At 37.2% G+C, this 10000-nt stretch overlaps 1 pseudogene; it reads left to right on the top strand.

Moving 5' to 3' along the window:
- The first annotated feature begins 2309 nt into the window (after positions 1-2309).
- The window catches only part of LOC137617786 (histone-lysine N-methyltransferase SMYD3-like), a 21064-nt pseudogene continuing 13373 nt past the window's right edge, over positions 2310-10000 (top strand).

Here is a 10000-nt window from a genome sequence, read left to right on the forward strand (position 1 = left end):
CTCTCTCTCTCTCTCTCTCTCTCTCGTCCTTCTTCATCTGGTATGGCAGGATATCAGAGAACTTCAAATCATTCATTCTTCATCTGATTTGAGATTCCAGCAAGAGCCCCTCAGTTTGAGAGCTGAGCACGCTTACCATTCCACAGAGAGAAAGATATTATCAAATACATTTATCTTTCTCTCTCTCTCTCTCTCTCTCTCTCTCTCTCTCTCTCTCTCTCTCTCTCCGTGTTCACCTCTCTTTTCCAAAGACGAACGATGTTTACAAACATTTCAGAAGCAGACTCAAGCTAACGGTGTCTGGGGAAAGACTTCTCCCTTATGTAATAAACGAAATGAAAAAAAGAGGAAAGGTTTAGCTAAAAGCATGTCTTAAAAGGACACAGTTTAGAGGCGAAGTTCAAAGGAGAAGGGAACGGACAATGAAGAGGAGCTGACAGAGTTTACTGTCAACACTTGAATCCCTTTTTCTTTTAATCCGGGCTGTAAATACACTAAGGTTTTAAAGGTTTAAAGGTATAAAGGTTTAAAGGTCGCTCATGAATGGCAGAGGCAAGGGACAGTGACATTGCCCTAGCAATCAGGACAATGCCCCAGAGACTGACCATATATTATATGATCAGCGCCCAAGCCTCCTCTCCACCCAAGCTAGGGCCAGGGAGGGCCAGGCAGTGGCTGCTGATGACTCAGCAGATAGACCTATAGGCTCCCCCCAAACACCCCAACCTCAGGACAATGCCCCAGATACTGGCCATATCATTATATGATCAGCGCCCAAGCCTCCTCTCCACCCAAGCTAGGACCAGGGAGTGCCAGGCAAATGGCTGCTGATGACTCAACAGATAGACCTATAGGCTCCCCCAAAACCCCCAACCTTAGCTCTCAAGGATGGTAAGGTTGCAGACACTAATGGCACTAACGAGTCTGAGAGGGACTCGAACCCTCGACCGGCAAACTCCAGGCAGAGACGTTACCAATCAGGCCACAGCAACACTATAAAGAGATACTATTAAAAGTAAGAAAGGGAACACGAAATATTTTTTTTCTTCCCAACAAAATTCGATTAATAAATAGTTAAAACGTGTTTTGGACATTCGTTGCATATTGGTGAAAGATTTCTCATAATTATTCAAAGTTATAGTCTGGATTAAATACTAGATTTATTTAAAATGTTATTATGCTCTTAAACTTCTCTTGTAGTTGTTTCTTATTTCCTTTCATCATTGGGCTAATTCCCCTGTTGGATACCTTAGGCTTATAGCATCCTGCTTTTCCAACTAGGGATGTAGCTTAGCAAGTATATTAAAGTTAATAATAATAATAATAATAATAATAATAATAATAATAATAATAATAATAATAATGTTCCTTTCTTTTTCTTCAAATCAGCTCTGAATTTGAAATAAGTTTTCTAAATGACCATCCCACTTCATGGCAAAGTAACCTTTATGTTACTTTTTTTTTTTTTTTTTGGTCGAATTAAAGTTCATTCGTCCCGTTTAGATGACTGGTCTTGTATCATCTACTAATAATATACATACTTACATTTATACATACATATGTACATACATACATACATGCCTATATATATAACTATACATATATATATATACATATATATATATATATATATATATATATATATATATATATGTGTGTGTGTGTGTGTGTATGTATTTGTGTGTAATATTATATGTACAATATGGACGTATATGGGTTTATATATAGTAGTATTTATATACACACACGCACACGGACACACTCACACACACGCACACACACACACACACACACATATATATATATATATATATATATATATATATATATATATAAATATGTGTATGTGTATATACATACATACATATATATATATATATATATATATATATATATATATATATATATATATATATATATATATATATTCTCGATGTGCCCTGTATTTCCTCCCAAAAAACGTCATAATTACATATAATGTAAACTCCCGAATAATCAAGGATGACCTATACTGCTCACACTCCACCTCTGACGCAAGAGATGCCCCCGTCTTGCCTATCTCTTATCTCATTCACACCAAGTCATGAAGAAGCCCCAGGTACTAGCAGGACACGGCAGGTGGTTGGGTCATGATTTAGGGCTTGGTGCCAGGTGGGGGGCCCTACCCCCCCCCCCCCCCCCGCAAAAAAAAAAAAAAAAAAAAACAATAAAGGTGAAGAGCAGGATGAAGGTGTGTGGGAAGAAGTTGGCTATGGAGATGTGTGTCATCTCACACTCATCTGTCTGTATGCGTTTGGCGCCAGTGCCCCTGGAGGAGTGCTGGGTGCCGGGTGCTCTCTTGGCTAGTGTTGTTTGGCGTCACAGGTGTGTGAATGTACAGATCTGGTTCTTGCATACGAGTTGTCCCGGTGTGCCGGGACTTCGTTAGCGTCAAGGCCCGTCCATTTATCAAGAGGAAACAGGCTGTCAAGCGTGGGGATGTTATCATGTCCTCCAGGCCATTCTGCTGGTTGGTGGACAGTAGCCTGGCGGGACGGTATTGCGAATACTGTCTTGGATCTTGCAGGTTAGTTGCTAAAAAGGCTGCCGAAATATTAGGTGCTTGAATAGCATAACACTATCTTTATCTTTCTTCTTAAAGAAAAGGGTTGGTGGTTCAGGTCAAATTTGGATTTTTCTTCATAAAAAAAAAATGTCCATCTGCCCAATTTTACTTTTTCTTATGAATTCCCAGTCAAAATAACCCATGTATGATAAAGTCACAACACGTAATGTTATTTTAATGTTATTAATAATAATAATATTGCTGCCTCAGTAGCCATTGCTTTCAATCAAACTTGTTTCAAGAAGGGTCTTTTACCAAAATGATAATAATAATAATAATAATAATAATAATAATAATAATAATATTGCTGCCTCAGTAGCCATTGCTTTCAATCAAACTTGTTTCAAGAAGGGTCTTCTACCAAAATAATAATAATAATAATAATAATAATAATGATAATAATAATAATAATAATAATAATGATATTGCTGCCTCAGTAGCCATTGCTTTCAATCCATCTTGTTTCAAGGAGGGTATAAGCCCAAGGGCTCCAGCAGGGAAAATAGCCTAATGAGGAAAGGAAACAAGAAAATACATAAACTACAAGAAAAGTAACAGACAATCAAAATAGAATATTTTAAGAATAGTAACAACATTGAATTAGATCTTTCATATATAAACTTTATAAACAAGAGGAAGGGAAATAAGATAGAACCGTGTTACAGCACACACACACACACAAAATTTCAATAAATCTATAAAATTCAATTAGAAATATACTTATCTAACTGAAAACCTTTAAAAGTCTTAAGTTATGTCTGCAATTTATATAATTCTATTTCTGCTTGCGTGCAAAAAAACATCTCAGCCGGTGCCAGAAGACCACTAATTTTTGTGGTCGTATACGTGTCTAGAAGATGATTAATACGATCGTTAACTTCAACCTCACAGAAGTAGGCGGGCAGTGCCATCTGGCGAGGAACTTTATAACTAACATTTCTTGGAATATTGCATGAGAGTGAAAGTATGACGCAAGAAATGGCAAAGGGAATTCGAAAAATTATAAACAGGGATGTTATTAGTCTCCTCTAGGACATGAAGAATATTGTGAATCTTGACTACACTTTGAAATTTGATGTAAAAAAAATTGTAAATGCCTGGCAACATTTATACCAGGATTTTTACCGTTTTAAAAATTGATATATTGACGTAAAAGGATTGATAATACGGTCACCAACCCGTAAAAGATAATAACAAAGTAAGGTAAAATTACATTCGCCTGTGTATGTGTGTCTATATATAAGTATATATATATATATATATATATATATATATATATATATATATATATATATATATATATACATATCTATATATATATGTATATATATAAGTATATATATATATATATATATATATATATATATATATATATATATATATATATATATACATATATATGAGTGGATTTCACAATAATGTGTAGAGCAGAGTCAGAAGAAACTTATATTTTGACAGAGAATTTCCTATTAAAATTACGTTTTATTCTTAACAGTGTACGTTCCGTTAAGAATACATAATCATAACCAAATAATCAAAGCCTTCTGGAAGCGTTGTAATAGCTATATCTTCTTCCCCTATTTGTTTGACAGACGAATTATTCTAGACGTGGCAATGCAATATACAAATCAGCATCGCTTAGTTAGTATATCGGCCTTAAAACGGAATGCCATGGCAGAGATTTAACGACATATTTCAAGGTTTTTAAAGCTTATGTACTCTCCACCCATTTTGAAACAAAACGTAACATCTTGAATGAATTATATACTTTAAATATCAGTAAGGGGAAATGATTATATTAGGAAAGCCATAGCTGGAAAGAATGGAAGTTAGATGCAGTCAGTATCTGTATTGACTCCGCTTAGATGTATTTCAAATTTCAAACGTATATACACTGTTTAAAAAACCGTAATTTTAATCGGTAATTCTCCGTAAAAAATAACTGCTCTCAGCAGTATTTCCATAAAATACAGGCGACCGTAATTTAACCATACTTTAGTATTACCTTTTACGGGTTGGTGACCGTAATATCACTCCTTTACGTCAATATACCCGTTTTGGAAACGGCAAATGCCTGGTAATATTTATTCCAGGATTTTTACCGTTTCTACGGCAATTATTTAATTATCCAGTTTTAATGGGGAAAGGTTTTTTTCTTTCTGCCAATACCAGCCTTTCCTTAAAGCTTAGGAAATGAGGGGTTTGAACACTGAATCATATATTCAACACATAAAAAGTTGTAAATTGGTGAACTATAATAAAATTTACTGCAAGACTACATTATATCCTACACGTAAAAATTTACCGAAAAAAAAAAAAAAAAAAAAAAAAAAAAAAAAAAAAAAAAAAAAAAATGTAAAAAATCCTGGACTAAAGGTTGCCAGGTATTTACCGTCTTATAAACGGATATATTGACTTTAAGGAGTGATATTACGGTCATCAACCCGTAAAAGATCATAACAAAGTAGGGTACAAATTACGGTCGCCTGTATTTTACTGAAATACGGCTGAGAACATTATATTTTTTACGGAGAATTTCCGATTAAAATTACGGTTTTTTTTTAACAGTGTAAGGTGTGACGGGCCGAGAGAAGCTATGACTTAAGAAGGCAGGATGAAAGCAACTGAGTCACAGCCTCTCTCGGCCCGTCACATTGGTGACCCCGGAGTGACCACGGAGTGACCACGTCACATTGGTGACCCCGGAGTGACCACGTCACGTGGTGACCCCGGAGTGACCACGTAACATTGGTGACTCCATAGTGACCACGTCACATTGGTTACCCCGTAGTGACCACGTCACATTGGTGACCCCGGAGTGACCATGTCACACATTGGTGACCCCGGAGTGATCACGTCACATTGACATTGGTGACCCCAGAGTGACCACGTCACATTGGTGACCCCAGAGTGACCACGTCACATTGGTGACCCCGGAGTGACCACGTCACATTGGTGACCCCGGAGTGACCACGTCACATTGGTGACCCCGGAGTGACCCGAACACCTCAGCCTTCTGATTCATTTGGCATCACGCTCATTTACCGCACTCTCGTTCTTACTTTGCACACAGGAAAGACCGAATATTGACGCGATGCAGTGACTGCTACAAGGCCTGGTATTGCAGTCGGATGTGCCGGGATTTGGCCGAGCCGTTGCACAGGCGAGAGTGCGAGATCTTCAGGCAACGTCCCGATTTCAAGCCGAGAGACACGTCTAGGTTTCTGGCCAGGCTTATTTGCAAGCTGCGGGTAAGTTTTAAGAGAGAGAGAGAGAGAGAGAGAGAGAGAGAGAGAGAGAGAGAGAGAGGGGGGGGGGGGTTTACAGCGAACGTAAACTCATGACAAATTAGAATCATAAATCAACTCAAGGAATAATATAAGGAAATAAGTATAATTTAGTTCGGCTTCGCCGAATGCCTATAATAATAATTATTACACTTAAAATGATAGAGAGAGAGAGAGAGAGAGAGAGAGAGAGAGAGAGAGAGAGAGAGAGAGAGAGAGAGAGAGAGAGAGAGAGAGAATGATAACTCAGGGATCAATATAACGAAATAAGTATAATCTTGTTCGGCAGAATACTTATATATTCTGACGAACAAGATTATACTTATTTCGTTATATTGATCCCTGAGTTATCATTTTCTCTCTCTCTTTTTTTTTTCTCTCTCTCTCTCTCTCTCTCTCTCTCTCTCTCTCTCTCTCTCTCTTAAAAAACTTACACCCTACAAAAAAGAGACAATTATAGTTTAATAATAAAAAAACTTACACTACAAAAAGGATTAATAGTAAATTGAATATTATTGGGAGTCTACATCAACCATACAGCTTTTTTTTTTTAATTTATTTATTTATTTATTTTTTTTTTTTTTTAGGATGGCGGAGACGAGATATCCGAAAAAATTGACGACAAAAGGAGTCGTAGTTTCAATGACCTCATGAGCCGTAAGTATTAACATTCTCAAAAAAAAAAAAAAAAAAAAAAAATATTTCAGACACTTCAAAACACAAAAATTAATTTAAGAATAAATAAAACACCATATGTAAAAAAGGGTAATATTTACAAAAGTACGAAAATAACAAGACTTTCATTTTCCCAAAACGAGATTTTCGCGAGATCAAACAAGACAAGAGACAGCTGCGATACCTGAGGGAGATGATGCCCGACCTGAAGGTTCTTTTGGGGGAAGGGAATCTCCCCGACCACAAAACCCTCGTCACCATCTATGGAAAGGTAAGTGCAATCACAGAAGACACTTTGAAAGGAGAGTTTAAAGGCCGCTCATGAATGGCAGAGACAGAAGTTTTATTACAGCCATGACCAAGTTGTGGAATGATCTTCCTAATCGGGTAGTTGAATCAGTAGAACTTCAAAAGTTCAAACTCGCAGCAAATGTTTGTATGTTGATCAGGCTTACATAAATCCTTTTATAGTTTATATATTAAATATCTGTTTTAATGTCAATGTTTTTGAAATATTTTATTTCAATTTTTCATTACTTCTTATATTGCTTATTTATTTCCCTGTTGAAGCCCTTGGGCTTATAGCATATTGCTTTACCAACTAGGGTTGCAGCTTAGTTAGTAATGATAATAATAAGGGACAGCGACATTGCCCTTCTTGGGGGCTGGTGGCCTTGAGTCATGAGAGCCCCCGATCGGAGAAACTGTCCCGTCAATCTGGGTGTTTGTGTGTGCCCTAGCAAGCAAGACATTGCCCTAAACGCAGGGTTTCCCAACTATACTCAATTTTTTTTAATGAGACGCATTTGCATGGACTCGCAGCGGTGCCCTTTTAGCTCGGAAAAGTTTCCTGCTCTCTGATTGGTTAGAATTATCTTGTCCAACCAATCAGCTGTTACGAAACTTTTCCGAGCTAAAAGGGCACCCCTGCTAGTAGGTGCAAATATGCCTCACTAAAAAGAATTGACTCTAGGGTTCCCTGGAACCCTGGGGTTCCTTAAGAGCTTGCTAAGGGTTCCTTCAAGAGATATTGATAAATAGACTGAGATTATTATGCCTTTGCACATACGTGCAAATGCATTTTTCGGGGATTTTTTTCGAACGTGGTTTTTTTCTCAAAATTGTCATTAATTTTGAGATAATTTTGTTTTACCTAAACCAGTAATAAAAAGGAAAATATTGCTTGCATTTTGAATAAATAAATAAGATTGTAAAGTATTTTCTTATGTACGGGTTCTTTGGGACATCATTATTAATAGAAGGTTTCTACGAAGGTCAAAAAAGTTGGGAAATAATGCCCAAGAGACTGACCATATATACATATGATCAGCGCCCAAGCCCCCTCTCCACCCAAACTTAGACCAATGAGGGCCAGGCAATGGCTGCTGATGACTCAGCAGGCAGGCCTAGAGGCTTCCCAACACATCCCCTCCTTAGTTCACAAGAATGCCGAGATTGCAGCGACCAAAGGAACTAACGAGTTTGAGCGGACTCGAACCCCAGTCTTACGTTCACCTGTCAGGGACGTTTCGTTTGGTAGCTCCTCTTCTCAAAACTCCATTGTTATTACGCCCGTCAACAAAGTTGGGAGGAGGTTATGTTTTCACCCCTGTTTGTCTGTTTTTCTGTTTGTTTGTAACTTCCTGGCCACAATTTTACTCACAGAGTAGTGAAACTTTCAGAGATTAATTTTCATGCTAAGACGTGGAAGTGTTTATATTTTGAAAGTCATAGGTCAAAGGTCAAGGTCAAGGTTAACCCAAAGGTCGATCGAATTATCCTAACCTTAACTCCAATTTTGCACATGGTTGTCACACAGACTTCAAATACGCCTACGGTCTAAATTGTCTCTGGGAAAAGCAAGCTGGTTTAAAGAAATAAGTTGCCGTACCCTCAGGCAAGAGAACGCCAACCCAGGAGAGTCAAAGAGCATAGCTTTATCTTAGTGTTGTCAGATGTAGGAGTAAAGAGGAGAATGTGTAAAGCATATGCCAGACTATTCAATGCATGTGTATATATACAAATTTATGAATGCCTAATGTCATGATTTTTAAATCTCTCTCTCTCTCTCTCTCTCTCTCTCTCTCTCTCTCTCTCTCTCCCTTCAGAAGCAAGTCTTCTGATAGCTATTCAACTTTCAGTAGGACATCTTCGTTTTTATTATCTTAAATTGAATTTCCTTATATTTTTTATTCACTACAAATGATATCGGCGTCAATGACCTTCGATGTCAGGATGCCAAAAACCTCCAAATCAATCAATCAGTCTCTCTCTCTCTCTCTCTCTCTCTCTCTCTCTCTCTCTCTCTCTCTCTCTCTCTCTCTCTCTCTCTCTCTAACAATTAATAGGCTATTTTAAAAACAGTAGCAACATCAAAACAGACATTTCATATATAAACCATAAAAAGACTTAAGTCAGCCTGTTCAACATAAAAACTTTTGCTGGAAGTTTGAACTTTTGAAGTTCTACTGATTCAACTACCCGATTAGGAAGATCATTCCACAACTTGGTCACAGCTGGAATAAAACTTCTAGAATACTGTGTAGTACTGAGCCTCATGATTGTGGAAGTCAGGCACATAAAAATGTCAAATACACGATGACTAAATCATGTAATCAACAAAATTTTCCCTAAAAAAAGAAAAAAAAATATGTAAAGAAAAATAAAGGGATGATTTGAATAAAGGTTATTTCGTAATGGTTTTTTTTTTTTTTTTAAATAGGATTACACCTAAGAAAATCTTTTATGTATATACTTTCATCATTTCCCTCTGCATAACATTTTAGATTAAATTCTATCATATTTTGTTTGCTCTTAAACAAATCAATTTAAATTATCGCTCAATATTTTGCTCACATGACTATATTGTTCATTCAATTCATATCGACATTCATCTGTTTTCTTTCAGCTCCAATCTATTCTGAAAATCTTACATTCAATCATGAATTTATACACGCCTTTTTCTACACACCTTCCACGAAGGCTCAGAACTGCAAGCGTGGGTTGGACTGGGAGGAAAGATAAATGGGAAGGAGGGGTAAGAAGTTATAAGGGATAAGAGGAAGAAAAAAAATAATATCTTGGGGGAAGGGTTAGGTAGGGCGTCTATATCTGTAAAATCAGTTGGGGCTATTTCGAGAATGTTGGAGGACACCGAGTTTGTTTACATTTTGAAGTGAAAAGTTGTTGCGAGATGAAGGGGGAATGTGTTGAGCGTGTAAGTGCATATGCGCCGGCAACTGTTTATTTTATGTGCATGCACAAGAGAGAGAGAGGAAGTTTCTTTCTTTACACAGAATCTAGGTAGGGGTCAGAGGCTACGAATATGGATACATTCTTCTTCTTCCTCTTTCTCTATAAGCTTGTCCCTATTTTGGGGTGTCTGTAATGGTGCTTCAACACATTTCTCCATTTCCTTCTGCCCAGTGCATCT

The sequence above is a fragment of the Palaemon carinicauda genome, chromosome 24 (genome assembly GCF_036898095.1).
Source record: "Palaemon carinicauda isolate YSFRI2023 chromosome 24, ASM3689809v2, whole genome shotgun sequence".
NCBI lineage: Eukaryota > Metazoa > Arthropoda > Malacostraca > Decapoda > Palaemonidae > Palaemon > Palaemon carinicauda.